Raw genomic sequence first — 17,602 nt, forward strand, 5'->3', positions numbered from 1 at the left:
TTCAGCTCCCGTATGTGATTATTCTATCCCACCAGCACTCTGTGTAGTCCATTACCAGCTCAGTACAGCCTTTTGTCAGTGAGGCTCATTGATGCAGATTATGATAAAGATATAATAAAGTTAAAGACGTTAGTGGAACGAAAGCCCAATGCATGGATAATGCTCTACATACAGAGTGTAATTATAGCATATGGAAGAAATCTGACATAGGAATGAAAATAAAATGGGCTAATCTGCAGATCCATTATGAATCGTAAGTAAGTGCAATTCTAAGAACTGGTCCAAAAGCGCTGTTATTTCATCTTGTTGGAGGAGGTAGCGTTCATAATGGTATTCATTCATCACATTTGATCATGTATTTCAGGTCTTAGAGGGATCTCTAATGCCTTATTCAGGGACTATAATGGTAGTCCTGCTGAGATGAGGGTATCCCTCCACCATTTAGACTGATAGTCGTGAATAATATTATACCCTGGTGGATCACACAGTCTGGTTTTGGAGGGGTTTGCAAATGAACTAAATTACACTCACTAAAATCAGTTAGTCTGCATCATTTTAAGGGACAACATGGCTTTTCAATCACTAGCTACAGTAGGAGTTCTGCACTAGTTGCAGTAGGAGTTCTGGTAAGCAAATTGTAAGGCATTGCATGTAGGCTACTGTTTAAGTACGGAATCCATAAAAAGCATATCAACACATATCTATTTTTCTGAATCGTCAACCTTGAGTCTATTCACCTGACTGTCAGAGGATGACACACCAGATCCATCAGTTGCTTGTAATCTTATTCCAAAAAGCCCTGTAATGAGTTAAGTTACCACCAAAAATATTGTAATCAGATTGCAGGTACCTTTGAAAAACTAGAAACTTTTAACTACTTTTAAATTCTAAAATTATGTTTGCAAAAGAAAATACATGACACCTTTCAGTTTTCTCAATTACATTCAATTCACCACTGAAGAAAGGCATGAGTTTAATACGTTTGTTCCACCTGATAAAGTCTGACCACAAGCTATTGTGACACACCAAATGTGTTTGATGGATCCTTTTCATCTTCTCCTAATGCCTCTTAAAGGGAAAGTAATCCAAAAGTAACCGAAAGTAATCAAATTACATCCCTGAGTTTGGGTAATGCAAAAGTTACATTACTGATTACAATTTAGGACAGGTAACTAGTAACTGTAATGGATTAATATTTAAAAATTAACCTACCCAACCTATCCAACTTTAAAAAATAAAGTAAAAAACTGTTTGATGTCTTCTATGCCCATATGAATGTATCCTACGATGTAACCGCAATACTGAGATAATTGTTCTTCTTTGCTTTTATGTTTTATTATCTCGCTGCCACCCAGTGTTTAACCATGTTCGATCTTGCTGAGCCATCTTGTTTCAAGAGGACGACAATGAAAATAATTCCCAGACTTTATTGTGTGTTTTCCGCAATAATTTTACTCATGTGCATGTATGGCTTTTTCAAGTTTTATGTGTGCTTGTTTTTTTAAATGGTCGAGTTAATAAAGTAAACTAAACTAAACCCTGTCCATCAGCCTCATCCACATTAACACTAAACTGCTGGATCTGGATTCGTATGTATTCCTCCCTCTGATTGAAATAACATTGACCTGGGGGCTCGCTGTGGTGTTTTTAAAGCAGGAGTGGGGGACGTCCGGCCTCCAGGCCGTATAGGGCCTACAAGACCGTTTGATCAGGCCCCTGAGCCAATTTCTAAATATTTATTTATTTTATTTTTCCACAAAAAAATAAAATAAAAAATCCTGTCTTTGGATGCCATGCATGGCGCCACCAGAGGTGAGGACTTTTTTGAGGGATTTTTCTCGGCTATGAGCAAATTTGAGCTACGGTTTGAAAAATTAAGTGGCCTTACTACAGATGGAGTGCCAGCCATGGTTGGCTCGAAAAAGGGGTTAACCACATTAGTGGAAAAGCAAATGAGTTGTCTCAGTCTTGATCCAAGTGATTTAATTGTATGCAACTGCATCATAAATCAAGAAAGTCTGTGTGCACAGTCCCTGAAGCGGAACAACGTAATGGCAACTGTATTGTCGACCATCAATTTTATCAAAAGCAAAGGGCTGAACAACCGGCAGTTAAAGGAGCTATTGAGTGATCTTGAATCGGAGTATGGTGATCTGGTTTACCACTGTGAGGTGCGATGGTTTAGCCGTGGAAACATGCTTGCGCAGTTTTCGGACTGAAGGTTGAAGTAAAACAATTAAAGGAGATGAAGGGGAAACCTGTCGCGGAACTGAGTGATGACAAGTGGATGTGTGATTTGGCCTTTACGGTGGACATAACCAAGTATCTGTCTGACTTGAACGTCATGCTCCAAGGGCCGAACCAGCACCTCAGTGATCCGCTGTCAAATGTGAAATCGGTCGACGCGAAATTAAAGCTGTGGCAAGTCCAACTAGAAAGGGGTAACACAGTGCATTTTCCTACTTTGCAAGGACAAGAGCATGAGATTACGTCGGAATATGCCGGTGAGTGTGGAAAGCTCGCAAAGGCATTTTGTGAGCTGTTTAAAACTTCTTAAGGCTAGGGGGCACTATTTTCACATCCGGATGAAAAGTGTGCCCAAAGTAAACTGCCTGCTACTCAGGCCCAGAAGCTAGAATATGCATATAATTGGTGGATTTGGATAGGAAACACTCTAAAGTTTCTAAAACTGTAAAATTGTTGTCTGTGAGTATAACAGAACTTATTTGACAGGCGAAACCCCGAGGACAAACCATCCATGAAAAAAAAGTTTGAGGTCACTCTCTTTTCAATGGTGTTTCTATGGGAATCTAGAATTCTAAGGCAGTTGCTTGCAGTTCCTATTGCTTCCACTAGATGTCAACAGTCTTTAGAAATTGGTTGATGTTTTTCCTTTGAGAAATTAAGAAGTAGGGCTGTTCATAACGAGGGTCGTGTGAAGTGTAATGTTTGTTAGAGGCGCGTGACCTGAAGCACGCTCCACTTTGTTTTCCTCCGGTATTGAACACAGTTTATTCCGATCGATTATTTACGTTTAAAAATACCTAAAGTTGGTTTAGGAAAGTTGTTTGAAATGTTTGGATCAAGTTTACAGGTAACTAATTAGATAATGTGTAGTCATGTTGCGCGAGTTGGAATCGGTGTATTTTCTGAATCATACGCACAAAATAAATGGACATTTTGGATATATAACGACAGAATTTATCGAAAAAAATGACCATTTGTGATGTGTAATGGACATATTGGAGTGCCAACAGAAGAAGATCTTCAAAGGTAAGGCATTAATTACATGTTATTTCTGACTTTTTTTAAATTGTTGTGCCTGGCGGGTTGAATTATGATTTTCATGTGTATGTTTGATGGGGTGCTGTCCTCAGATAATAGCATGGTTTGCTTTCGCTGTGAAGCCTTTTTGAAATCTGACACTGTGGCTGGATTAACAAGAAGTTCATATTTAAACCCATGTATAACACTTGTGTGATTTATGAATTATTATTATGAGTATTTCTGTTTTTGAATTTGGCGCGCTGCTATTTCACTGGGTGTTGTCAAATCCTATCTAAATAGGATAAAGGGATCACAAATTAAGGATGTGAAAAGTAAACAACTGGAGTTGAACATATTTACAACCCCGTTTAACGTCGAACCAGCGGATGTGCCAGATGGCCTACAACACGAAGTCATTGAGCTGCAAAGCAATGACAAGCTCAAAGCCAGGTACAACAACCTCCCTCTCCTTGAGTTCTACAAAATGTACGTTTACGCTGAGCATTTTCCTGTTCTGAGGAGACATGCACTTTAAATTTGCATTTGTGTTCGGGACGACCTACCGCTGTTAGCAGTTCTTTTCAAAACTGACTCTTGCAAAGACTCGATTCCGCTCAAGACTGACGGTCACAAACCTGGAAAACCAGCTGCGAGTAGTGTCATCTTCACTGCCAGCTGACAACAAACGCCTCGTCAAAGATAAGCAGTTTCAGCCATCGCATTAGAAGTGAGTTTGAACAAATAATCGTAATAACAAAAACATTATTTACAATACTAATATTTATTTAGATAGTACTAGCGCTTTTCTAAATAGTCAAGGACACAAGAAACATCATACAAGTCATATTTAAACTATAAAACCAATGTCAGTGATTAAAGTTCATTAAATCATGAATAAAGCTGAAATATGTTATTTTTAATAATACGGTCCCAGAATTAAAATATTAAATATCCAAATGGCCCTTGATGGCAAAAAGATTCCCCACCCCTGCTTTAAAGCCAGATGTAATCCAGCCAGTGATGGTTTCATAGTTGATCTGGCTGGAAACAGCAGGTAAAGGGGACATTTGATGAGATGCAGTGGAGACCCAGGCCTCTGAAACCAGTCAATCGATATTTTTTCATCCGATTACCAGCCCCTGCTTGCCATCCTGCCATCACTATTAACTGTCTAGCCTTTTGAACCAGCCTGGAATACAAATGCAATGTAGAGCTAAGTGTTCCGGTGCACCTTGAATAGATCAGCCTGTACAGTAATGCATAGAATTAACACATACACGTCAATGACTGAGCTCACACACAGTAAATAGGCCTTCATACACTCAGACACATGCACCCACATGGAAGCAAATACATACAGACTCCCTAATTACAAATGTGTTTGCCAAATGATGAGATAATGAAACGCAGAAAGCAAGGCCTTTCAGTTTGACATATGTTTTATTATTATTGCATTATGTAACCATTTCTAAATGTCACATAAATGCTTCAATGAATTTCAATTTACCATCAAGCCAATAAGCCCCAATTTATATTTTGAGCTGATAAAGTAAAATGGAGGAATGAGAGAAATATGGAGTAGAGGGTGGAGGGAGGGGGGGACAGAAGTCTCTGCTGGCGAGCTGTATCATCCATGGTGAATACAGAACGGTGCTGGCAGGGAGAGAAAAGTCATTTGTCAGTCTTTAGTCCGTCAAGTGTCCCAGTGTAATTAATAGAGAAGCAGCAGCATTGTGATTAGCCTAGCAGAACAAGCACAAGATACCCAGCCTGTCCTGATCAAACAGAGAGCGGCCAACCAGGAGCCTCTTCTATTAGGGCTCATAACAAACTGAAGGGGTAATGTGATGAAAACGCTGGGCCACAGAGAGCCTAAATTCATCTCAACTGAAAGAAAACTGAATTTGATGCACAGATTTCGTGCCCATTTTGATAAGTGGTACCTAATGTCTCTATGACATACAATTAGAGTGCATTCTTGCACTTTTGAATGTATTAAAATGGAAATGCTCGCACTGCACATTTGTTAGTTTCAGAAAGGGCAACCTCCTGTGTAACCAAAATATGATATGTGTAATGTCTAATGTGGCTTGCTCTGGTGGGAATGGAAATGTTTGGGATGTGAAAGTACAAGCATGTCACACACACACACACACACACACACACACACACACACACACACACACACACACACACACACACACACACACACACACACACACACACACACACACACACACACACACACACACACACACACACACACAATCACACACTATGTAAATAACTAAGCGTTTAAAATAGGAGGCTGGATTTGCCGAGTCAGGATGTTTTGAGATCAAGACTATTAGACAATATTTGAGTTTCCAAATACACACCTTGATTGTTGTAGTTGTTGTATTCTGATGTTTACTTGTGTTTCTTGACAGCATATTTGCAAACTGAGTATTTCCTCTCCTTGTCAGTGAATTTGTGCAATCGACTCTGATCAAATTAATTTTGGCTCAATAAAACATGCCACTATTCATTACAGCCAGGATGCGTTGCCAGCAAGTGGTCTATTTGCATGACAATCAAGATGGCAGAAGAGGCTTTCATCGACACAGGCGCATATGTACCACTAATTTCGTTCACCTCACCAAGCAGCTAGCCAGCATTAGTCAGGGCGAGATATGGGGAAAGAGAGAGAGGAGAGAAAGGGGGCTAGGGGGAAATAATTTATGGCTGATGGAGAAATAATTGAGGAAGCACTCATCCAGAGACAAGGTTTTGAAGAAGTCAGATTGTGCAGAAACCTTTCCAACACTTTTCTTCTCTTACTGTAGCTGACAAAAAAAGCGTGTGCCAAAATGTCTCATTAAGTGTCAAGGGATTTTGAGGTGGTGGCAGCCTTTACAACCCTCTGTCTCCGCAGAGCCAGTAGACACTGCCATAGAAGCTCAGCCAGCTGGACAATGTACCTGGCTATCCATCTCTCTGCCATCTCATCTCCAACACATAATGAATGCACTGAGATTCATTTCAACAACATCAGTTATTGAGGTAACAATTATTCCAATTAAAATAGACAAAACATTTTTGTGTGTGATCATTTGTGAAATAAGGCTTTTGTCGAGCAGAATTGGACATGTATTGCAGACAATGGAGACAGAAAGCAATTAATGGATAGCCAGATTCAAGCATGCTGCAATGGCTGTAAAGTGGTTGGGATTTATCTTTAAGATTAATCCATTCTTTGTCTTTCATTTTACTGGAAGGCGAGCCAGTCGTAGCAGGTGGACATTTTCTGAATTTGAAAGACCGTGTGTCAGGGCCATGGTAGGCTATGGTTGAATGATCATTGATTAATAAACTTGAGTGGTCAAATAGTTAAATTGAGCATCACCATTTTGTCACACACTAAATCTATCATTTCATGATTGGGCACTTTGATCGAGGATTCTCTTTTAATTATCTAAATCTATGTTGTGTCATTCTTATGATTCTGAGTTCCATTTCAACCAGTTTAATTGCAGTCCACTGCAATCCCACAACTGGGAATCCTTTGAAGCAATGCCAGGAGCCCTAACAGGGAGGAGATGGAGAGAGAGTGGCTACTGGCATGCTCATGGAACGAAGATGACATTTTGAACCCAGTGCTTAGTCTCTTTTCATTTGGTCCCTGCCACACCTGGTTTCCCCTTCCAAAACAATGTGTCCTTGGCAGGAGAAGTCTCATCCTCTTTTGACATGAGGTGGTTAAAACGCAATAGTAGAGGTGAGTAGGGGGTGTGCAGGACATACTGTAACAACATGACAACATTTCTGTATATGAAACTGAAGCTTTGTGCAACAGGGCTAAACTTTAGTTTGCCTTATTGTCATACTTTTTTTCTCCACAATTGGTTGTATCAATAGTGGTGACATAAAGAAGGAGCAAAACCCTTGAGAACTTTCCAGTGAGACTAATGGAGAAATTCCAGGAAGATGGCAACCCATGATTGAACTTCACTTTTCTGATCAGATAAGTGCTAGATTTGTAACATAACAAACCAAGTTCTGTATAGGCACTAACTCAGATAATCTACAAACAGAACACAGTTGGGAGGGTTGATGGGGTGTAAACTAAGTATCTGAATCTGCTGGAAACACAAAGCACTCAACTACGTTACGAGACTGTAACTGTTAGAGTTACAGTACGTACTCCAGCCCAGTGAGATCTGGGTTAAGCGAGGGTAGACATCTATAGCCAAGTTGGCAGTCACTGACTCATTATAACTATTTTCAACATGTTCACACATGGATATAAACTTATTTTGCTAAACTAAAAGGGGAAGCTCTGCTGAGAATATGTGTTTTGTAAAAGTTCTGCTGGATGTTGACAGGTCACTGCACTCTAGCTTTGGGAGGTGCCCTTTGCCCCCTTCTGTTGATGCCAATCATCCACTATGATCTCACTGCACACTGCAGATATACTCCTTCTCTCAGTGTGTAAGTCAGAATGGAAGAGAGGAAAGTAATATAGCAAGAAGCATATCCAGACTGTGCATAAATGGATGTGTGAGTCCCAGGCATGTAGTTTCTGGCAATATGATGCGTTTTCTCAGCTGTGCAGGGAGGTGGGAGATTGGAGTGTGTGTAACATGCCTGTGTGTGTTTGCCTTTGCTTGTGTCTATGTCTGTGTGTGTGTTCTGATTGTAGCCCACTATCGTTCAGCCTCTCAGTTGTGTCTGACACTGTGCCACAGGTTCGTGGCATATGTTTTCCTAGGAAACAGCTCTCCAGCCAGGTGGGTTGTCTGCACTTTCTATCATCTCCAGCAGTCCCAGAGTCCTTGGTATCTCAGTCTGAAGGACAGGGCAATTTATTAGCAATTTCACTTGCAGCCAAGTTGTTTTCTTTACAGCTGCCACTACTCCAACTCGCAGAACTCACAGTTTTTCTCTATCTACATTGAGGGTTTTGTGTATCTAGTCTTTGGTGGACTCAGTATTACTCCTACTGATATTATTTTCCATTATAGTATTTTATTCACTTCTCCAGTTAAAGTGATTTTAGCAATGAGGCACTTTATGTACTTCCCCAGAGGCAGATGAACTCGTGGATACCATGTTTATGTCTCTGCGTGCAGTTTGAAGGAAGTGGCTAACTAGCGCTAGTGCAATGACTGGAAGACTATGGGTATCTGCATTGGCTCGTGAAACTACCTCTTAACTTCCTTCATACTGGACACAAAGACATAACAACTGTGTTCACAAGTTCACCTGACTCTGGAGAAGTAGATAAAGAGCCTCATTGCCAAAATCCTGAAGTATCCCTTTAAGCCATTTTCTTCAGGAATGCAGTGAAGTAATAGTCAAAGTTGTCAAAAATATAAATAGTAAAGTACAGATACCACAAAACATGACTTAAGTGGTACTTTCAAGTATTTCTTACACCACTTGTTATAGCCCACGGGGCACACACTGGTTGAATCAACCTTGTTTCCACATCATTTCAACAAAAGTACATTGTACCAACGTGAAATAGAGGTTGACTTGACGTCTGTGCAAGGTAGGAGATGTTATTACTAAACTCTAAGATTTTAACTGGTATGATTCTTCCAAATGGGCCCAAAGCGGATTTACGGAAATAAAGCACAAAAACACAGATCTGTCGTATCTTTATGCACTGTTCACCTTTGTTGCTCTTTTTATTTGAAATGAAAAATAACAGGTGCCAACTAGTAAAATCTGTCTCACAGTGTAATATCTGTTCTCAGGGTCTAGGGTCAGCCAAGTGTTAGAGTGTGTTATTTTGTTGAGAATTAATTATCTGTTTTGTCACTGTCACTCTTAAAGCAAAACACATTAATGATCTATGTCAGTAGATGAAAGCGGATGAAAGAGAGAGGGGGAGAGAAAGAGAAAGAGAGAGAAGTGTCAAAGAGAGATGCTGTCAAATGTACACGGTATGAGAAAGAATGGAGGAAAAGCATGGCCACAAAGAGAGAGAAAGAGTAGAATGAGAGAGTTATTAATAATATTGGAGTGTCTGTGACAGTGTTCACTCAGGGGATGGGCTAAGGGTGGCGTGGAGAGGCAGGAGGGCTCTATCTCCATCAGAGGAAGCATGTGGTCTTGCCAAAATGAATCTCATCTCATATACCCGCTTAAATCTCGCTGGCTCCATCTCTCTGTTGGCGGGAAAAGCCACTCATATAGACAAGCAAGATAAATCAGTGGTGTTGGGCCGAATTGGGGCCGTGTGGGCTGGGACTGAGCTAGAGCCACATTGCCACACAGCCCATGGCTTTAATGATGCGCAGTGAGCCGATGGAGGCGTTTAAATCTGCTGCTGGCACCTCATCCTCTCGCCTCAGCCTACACTCCCCTCCCTCAGCCTCAGAGACATCCCCATCAAAGTCACCTTTGTGCCAGCTGTGTAAGGTTCATGTGTGAGGTGCATTTTGAGCAGGCTAGCTGTGTATGGGCTAGCTGAGACTACACTGTCTGATACACACAACGCCATGAGATGAGATGCACAACTCCTTTTTGGCCACATTTCTTAATCATTAAGTGTCTGGCTACATTTTGATTTAGCTATATAAAATCAAAAAATTATGAAATTGACAAATCTGATGTATTCTTTTCTCCTCAACATTACTTCTTATGGCTGCCATCCTGTTAACGAGATGATATGACAACAGCCAGTGAAAGTGCAGGGCGCCAAATTCAAACAACAGAAATCTCATAATAACAATTCCTCAAACATACATGTATCTTATACCATTTTAAAGGTAATCTTGTTATTAATCCCACCAAAGTGTCTGATTTCAAATAGGCTTTACAGCGAAAGCACCACAAACGATAATGTTATGTCACCGCAAAATCAAAGAAAAAAACAGTCATTTTTCCAGCCTAAGACAGGAGTCACAAAAAGCTGAAATAGAGATACAATTAATCACTAACCTTTGATGATCTTCATCAGATGACACTCATAGGACTTCATGTTACACAATACATATATGTTTTGTTCGATAAAGTTCATATTTATATCCAAAAACCTCAGTTTACATTGGCGCCATGTTCAGAAATTCCTCCAAAATATCCGGAGAAAATGCAGAGAGCCACGTCAAATAACATAAATACTCATCATAAACTTTGATGAAAGATACATGTTTTACATAGAATTAAAGATACACGTGTTCTTAATGCAACCACTGTGTCAGATTTCAAAAAGCACAATATTCAATAATCTGAGAACAGCGTTCAGCCACAAAAGGAAGCCATACAGTTACCCGCCAAATTGTGCAGTCAACAAAACTCATAAAAAGCATTATAAATCTTCACTTACCTTTGCTGATCTTCATCGGAATGTACTCCCAGGACTCCCACTTCCACAAGAAATGTTGGTTTTGTTCGGTAATGTCCATCATTTATGTCCAAATAGCTATTTTTATTAGAGTGTTTGGTAAACAAATCCAAAGTCAGGAAGCGCGTTTACTAAAAGCAGACGAAATGTTAAAAAGTTCCGTAACAGTCAGTCGAAACATGTCAAATCATGTATTGAATCAATCTTTAGAATGTTTTTAACATAAATCTTCAGTAACGTTCCAACCGGAGAATTACATTGACTTCAGATGTGCGATGGAACAGAGCTCCCTCTCACGTGAACGCGCATGGTCAGGTCATGATAGACCTGACTAATTCCTGTCTCCTTCGGCCCCACTTCACAGTAGAGGCATCGGGCAAGGTTCTACAGACTGTTGACATCTAGTGGAAACCGTAGGAAGTGAAAACTCACCCATATCCCACTGTGTATTCAATAGGGGCATGGTTGAAAATTGACCAACCTTAGAATTCCCACTTCCTGTTTTGATTTTTTCTCAGGTTTTTGCTTGCCATATGAGTTCTGTTATACTCACAGACATCATTCAAACAGTTTTAGAAACTTCAGAGTGTTTTCTATCCAATGCTAATAATAATATGCATATATTAGCAACTGGGAATGAGGAGCAGGCAGTTTACTATGGGCACCTCTGGGCACCTTTCATCCAAGCTACTCAATACTGCCCCTGCAGCCATAAGAAGTTAACCTTTTGATCTTACTCTATACAATTATGTAAGTGTCTTTGCAGATACCCAGTGAAAATTGTAGTTGTTTATTTTTTTTAATCTTGTATTGTTGGTGACACTGGAGAAATTTATTTTGAAACAGAATTAAATGTGTTGCCATAGTTTCATGAAAGAGTTAGATGTGTGTTTCTCCTGGACAGTGTTATGCTTGTCATATCCAGGGACCTTTTCTGTTGATTCCAACTAAAGATTAAAGGATTTAGTAAAAGGCTAGTCTCTTTACTTTTATTTCTCTGTTTTTCCATACAATCTGGCTATATTATATTTATTGCTATCTCACATACACTTCTATGCTCTTCACAAGGTTAGAACCGAACTATGAGATTGTCATTTTCAGCCATAGTAATTAATCAAAAACCAAGAAGTACAAATGGCCATGTTTTGTAATTGTTTATTGAAGCTTGTACCAAAAGATTAAGGCCATTCAATTGGGTCACACATCCAAGTGTCAATAATTCAATCATGCGAGGGAGCTGTAAAATATTTGTTAATAGATTAAAGTCTAATTAAGACCGTTGGTACCATTGATTTGTCAACACATCGCTATCGAGGCTATACGCTCATACTATGACAAATGGCTAGCTGTGCTATGTATCGCCTTAGGATCTCTGTAAGAGTCATTAGGCCACAATATCGAAGGGCTACTGGGAGGTAAGGGTTCCTTACATTTGAACCAGTGGAACGAATAAAGGGTGCAAACCAGTTCCACTCTTCAGTGAATTATCTTAGTATTCAGGAGGTACCCTCTCCAAACAGATGTCAGATGCAACCCACGCCCAGGTCACAAGTGTGGAAACTAATCAAAAGACTGTTTGACGGAAAGATTGCTTTCAGACTGTAAACTTTGAATTTATTTAGAATATGTAAAAATCCATCAATATACCATTTACTTTTTCATCAGTAATAAACCTTGACTCCAGATTAAAGATTTGACAGGCCCTGGCTGGACTGGTCTATTTCTTAGTCAGCACTACACCACTTGCCTCAAACACTTGGCTCCTCTCTGTCAATGGATCCTGACTCTGATGAATAATATAAACCTTTTGGTATGCCACTGGATACAGATCCTCCCTATCATCCCATATCAAAGCAGGAAATCAACAAACACCATGGGATAAAAACTGCACTGCAACTTCTGTGTTTTGGTGTTATAACAGCATTCTCTATACAGAGAACAGGAAGGACTAAACATGGCATCAGGGGCATCATGCACCCCAAGAATCTGAGGGGACACAAAGTATGTGAGTATTGCTGGAGGTGGTCCGAAGGGGAGTCAGGCCCCCATCACGAAGTTGGAGAATTTATAAATTTTCTAACACCTAAAACAGCTTTTTCCTGCAATCTAGAGCAATACTCATTATGCTTAATTATATGCTAAATGTGTGTATTTTTCTGCATATCTTAACATACCTCTTGAGCTTTCTGTATCCTCCTGAATGGTGCTTTTTTTAAAGAACTAAATGCTTCTCTGCATCTCTGCTAAAATCTGGGTAAAAGATTGATAGGACTGTGAGTCTTACTCAGTACATTTAGTTATTGTTGGCTTTTCTAAAGTCTACCAACATTGCAAGCAGACATGCCAGATAATATAGTTAGACATGCTAGCTACTCTAACTTGATTGTTAGGCTGAAATGGCTTCTTTGTAGCGAGTTATGGGATTGGGAGACTGGGAACCTATCTGGGCTAGCTGAAGCCAACTTCGTAAAATTGCCCTAGGCATGACACCTCTGCATGGCATGACATTTAAGGAAAAAGTATTCAGAATGGCCAGCACAATATGCATTATTAATGCTTCTTCAATGGACTCTGTTCTATGTGCTATTTTATGAACTCCTCTCTCTTTTTTAAGCTTTAATAATTGTTTAAAATCCCATTTCCTGCCTCTCCATTTATTCAATTATAGTCTGTTTCTGCTCCTTATGTCAACTGGAACCACTCTGCCCTGATGTTATGGCACCAGCTGATCTCTACTCACACTTGTCAGTATTCATTCAAACACTCAGGTGCCCTTCACTTCGGTTAGATAAAGGAAATAAAAGTAAGGCAATTCAACGGAAGGTCAATGCCTGGTCAACCAATAGTTTATTTCTTTGAATCAGACTCTGCACCACTTCAGACTCTACAGCTCATCACAGGTTCCAACCTTAAGCACTGGAAGTGATTGAATTTAGCACGGTCCATTGTACAAATGTGTCCTTCACAGACAATAACCCATCCTGGAGTTTAGATATGCCAGCCTGATGTGTTAGTGCTGATACTATAGTGCATACTTACACAGCCTGGGTTCAATGTTGGTCCATCTCATTCCATAGCTACTTGGAGCAACAGTAACTCAGTAGAAAAGGTCCGTAGTCATATAACGTAGATGAAAGCAATATATGCACTGTTCAATTACAGCTAACTGGAGCTTTTCTCATGGGTCATAGAACTCTAGGCCTATACCTGATTCAACTAGACCAGACCCACTTGAGTAAATCTGCTATAAATCAAGAAGATGTACCTTCAATGCTATGTCATATCATACTCAGCGGCTGAGTCCATTATTTCCTTGTGTGTAAGAGAGACCTAGATCATAATTTGCATATGCAAGCACAGATGACAGATCAATCTAACTAAGAAGAAGTAAAAATGAGGGCGATCTAATGGAAAACTCTTGTTTATTAAAGCCCATGGAGAGTACATGGGCTGAAATGTCAATGTAATACACATGACCTTGTGCATTCATTCTGCATCGGGGGAGGATCCGGAGAGCGATCGCTGCACTCAGATGCCTGAGTATGAGTGTTGTCTCTCTCCATCTCCCCAAGAGCCCTTAAAGACCTGGGTTTGTGGTATTTTCTACAGTAGGATCGTAGGGAAGCAGAGGCGGTGTTGTTTTGATTTCTTCATGGCCAAGGGATGATAAAGAGGCTAACAACCCTGTGTGGAGATTTATATTTATTTCAAGGGGCCATGCTTTATACATGGAGGTCTCCAAAGTGCCAAACTATACACTGCTGCACTGCTGCTGGATGCAATATGCTGCCTGACAAGCCTTTCTCTCCTTCTCCACTCCCCATCTCTCCATCTCTCTGAATACCATTATGAGATATGCTTCTGTGTTTCATTATGTTTTAATGTGAGATAGCAGTGTAGTGTGGTAATATTTATCATATACATGTATGCATATTATACATACCTCACATGCGACCCGTAATAAGGCCGTCGTTGTAAATAATAATTTGTTCTTAACTGACTTGCCTAGTTAATTAAACAATTAATGGACAAAGTCTATTACAAAGTGTATCTGACTCCATTTAACATTGTAGTAAAACCATGTGCTTAGCTGACTAAGATCAAAGAATGGTCATGAACTTTGTAAAATGAATGGATTCACATACAAGGCATAACGCTTAAGTTATAAGGAAATACTGACAATAACAAACCCTAATTACATGTAGTTGTTCACTCTGAACAACTACAAGTTTCCACAGAGATCATATATACATATAAATAGCTTCAAAGTTCTACTCAGAGGACAAGTTTCAGATAGAAGAACACATTTGCATCCATGTTTAGTATCTAACACAGATATCTCTAGACAATCCTCTGGATACTGTAACAGAGAGAGAGAGAGAGAGACCTTTTGGCCCCTTGATGGGGGAAGGGCTGACCGGTCCTTGGGCTTTGTCCTTTGTTGGGCCATTTGCAGTGCAGCCAGATGTATGAGAGAGCACATAAATTAGGGCCCAGCCTACAGCATCAGACAGTGTATTTGATCATGTGGACTGGGGGATTAATTATTTCACCATTGTTTACTACATAGATCCCCACTTCCCTCTTTAACCCATTGGGATAATGGTTGTGTGTCTTGCATCAAAAAGCTGGAGCTGGAGCACGGCCAGAGAAAATAATTTTTGTGTAGGTGCTGACTAATGGCGAATAAACTTTAAGCTATAAAAAAACTAAATAGAGTCGCACACTCTATATATATAAATTCCCAGTAATGTATTGGTTTAAACTTAACTTCAGTTTCTGCATACTTTAGCAGCACTATCATACAATGTTAACAAAATTCCTAGTGTGGGTGGTATCTTAGTTTTGATACGATTGTTGATCATTTGTCAGCATACATGTTGTTTGTACTCTATAACCATCACATTACACAACATTTACATTTACATGTTAGTCATTTAGCAGATGCTCTTATCCAGAGTGACTTACAATAGTGAGTGCATACATTATTCATACTGGTTCCCTGTGGGAATCGAACAGCCATGCTCTACAAACTGCACCACACAGGACCCCCTACCTCCTTTTGAGAGGGTGCCTATTGAAATGAACTCAACACTCCATGGGGTTCACCCACGCTACAGGGGCAGCAGCTACACGCAGCTCGAGTGGATAAGCCTGCACGTAATTGAATTGGCTTCAACACTGCAGAGGAACAGGCTGCCATGAGGTGTTTATTTATTTTTGGGGAGAGCTTTGACAATTTACCATCCGCTGCATTTTTCAATACATTTAAAAGAATATATACCACCAGTGAGACAGACATTGCTCTCGGCCAGTGTACTGATTCTTTTATCGCTCCACTCCAACAGAGCCTGAGGAAGAAAATTTTACCTGGCTGAAAATCATGAAACCACATGTGTTCAAATAAGTGTACTTATTTGTTTAACCAATCAAAATTTGTTTTGCCAACTGTAATGCTCCAAATTTGAAAAGTATCTATTGAACTGTTCCTTTTTCTACACAAGCCTGTTCTGAACTGATCCTTTTTCTACACAAGCCTGTTCTGAACTGATCCTTTTTCTACACAAGCCTGTTCTGAACTGATCCTTTTTCTACACAAGCCTGTTCTGAACTGATCCTTTTTCTACACAAGCCTGTTCTGAACTGATCCTTTTTTATGGTATTCCCAGAGGAATAGTAAACTCCCCTTTAATTAGTTCCCTTAAGGTTCTAAGAGAATCAATTATTTCAACTCACTTCTGAGGAGAGACTATTACTAAAAGCACCATATCTACTACTTTAACCTATAGGGAATCCATGCAGACGGACAAATAGCCTAACTAATTGGTCACAGTAGTGAGCTTTGCCTCATTCTGTGGGAATAGCCATAATCAGCAATGAGTGGTGTCAATATATGGCCACAGGATGGTCAGGGATGTTCACGATATTGACTAGCTCCTTCCTGTATTCACTGAAATGATATTTTAAAACCTGCTGAATCTTTCACGCTGTCATATGGGACCAGTACAGTAGTCACCATGTGTGGTAAAGACTTTGTAATACAATCCAGAGAGTAGGACAGCTGAAGTACGACTGAAAAGAAAGCAGCATCATGATGCGTCACTGACAGTTCCATTAGTACAAGTCGAGGCACAGCCCTCCAAATAAAAACATCCATTAGAGGGGATCAATGTAGGTGTTTCAAGAGACAGGTGAATGAGTTCATAGCCTTTTATTTCTAGCTTTTAAGGCCTTGATCAAAGCCAATGTTGTAGCATTGACTCATGCTGCTTTTCGACTTTTGTAGACTAGTGTATACACCCTTATGTTATACTAGGGAAATTGTGTTTCTATAGCTTAGGGCTGACTGTGAGGGCTTGTGAAGAGCAAAATCAACAACTTCTGCATAATCAAAACAGTTGCTTTGTAAGACTGTGTTAAAGTTCACAGTTAGCCATTGTTATTTACATGCAAGTTGAAACGTATCAATGGCCTGGCTTTGGCCCAAAATGAGACAGGTCCGCCACAGCCACTGCCCAGTGAGACACGGGTGCCGGCCCGCGTAGATGGAAACAGAAAAGTCTGAACTTTTTGGGTAAAACACTGGGGTAAATACTGTATGGAAATGCACCATCACAGTTGTGTTAAGAACTCTCTCCTAGTCTGATGGTGTTTACATAACAAGCTGTGAAAGCTAATTATTCTGTTAAATGACGTAGAACTGTGTCATATGTTAACTCATCGCTTGATGATCTGGGGGCAATCTAACAGCAAATGGAAGTATTTTTTTGTCAGTGTGCGCCTCTGTAGAAAGTTTTTGCTCATCTGTAAGTTTCTTTCCTGTAAGGTTTGTATTTTCAACCTCATTCTTCAGCATGGTATCCTATCCCCTGTGACAGGCAAAGTTCATCACAGCAAACATTTTGGGGCGATTTGCAGTTTCTGCCACATCCAGCCCCAAATACGTACAGTTGAAGTCGGAAGTTTACATACACCTTAGCCAAATACATTTAAACTCAGTTT

Source organism: Salvelinus alpinus, chromosome 9, assembly GCF_045679555.1.
Source record: "Salvelinus alpinus chromosome 9, SLU_Salpinus.1, whole genome shotgun sequence".
Taxonomy (NCBI): domain Eukaryota; kingdom Metazoa; phylum Chordata; class Actinopteri; order Salmoniformes; family Salmonidae; genus Salvelinus; species Salvelinus alpinus.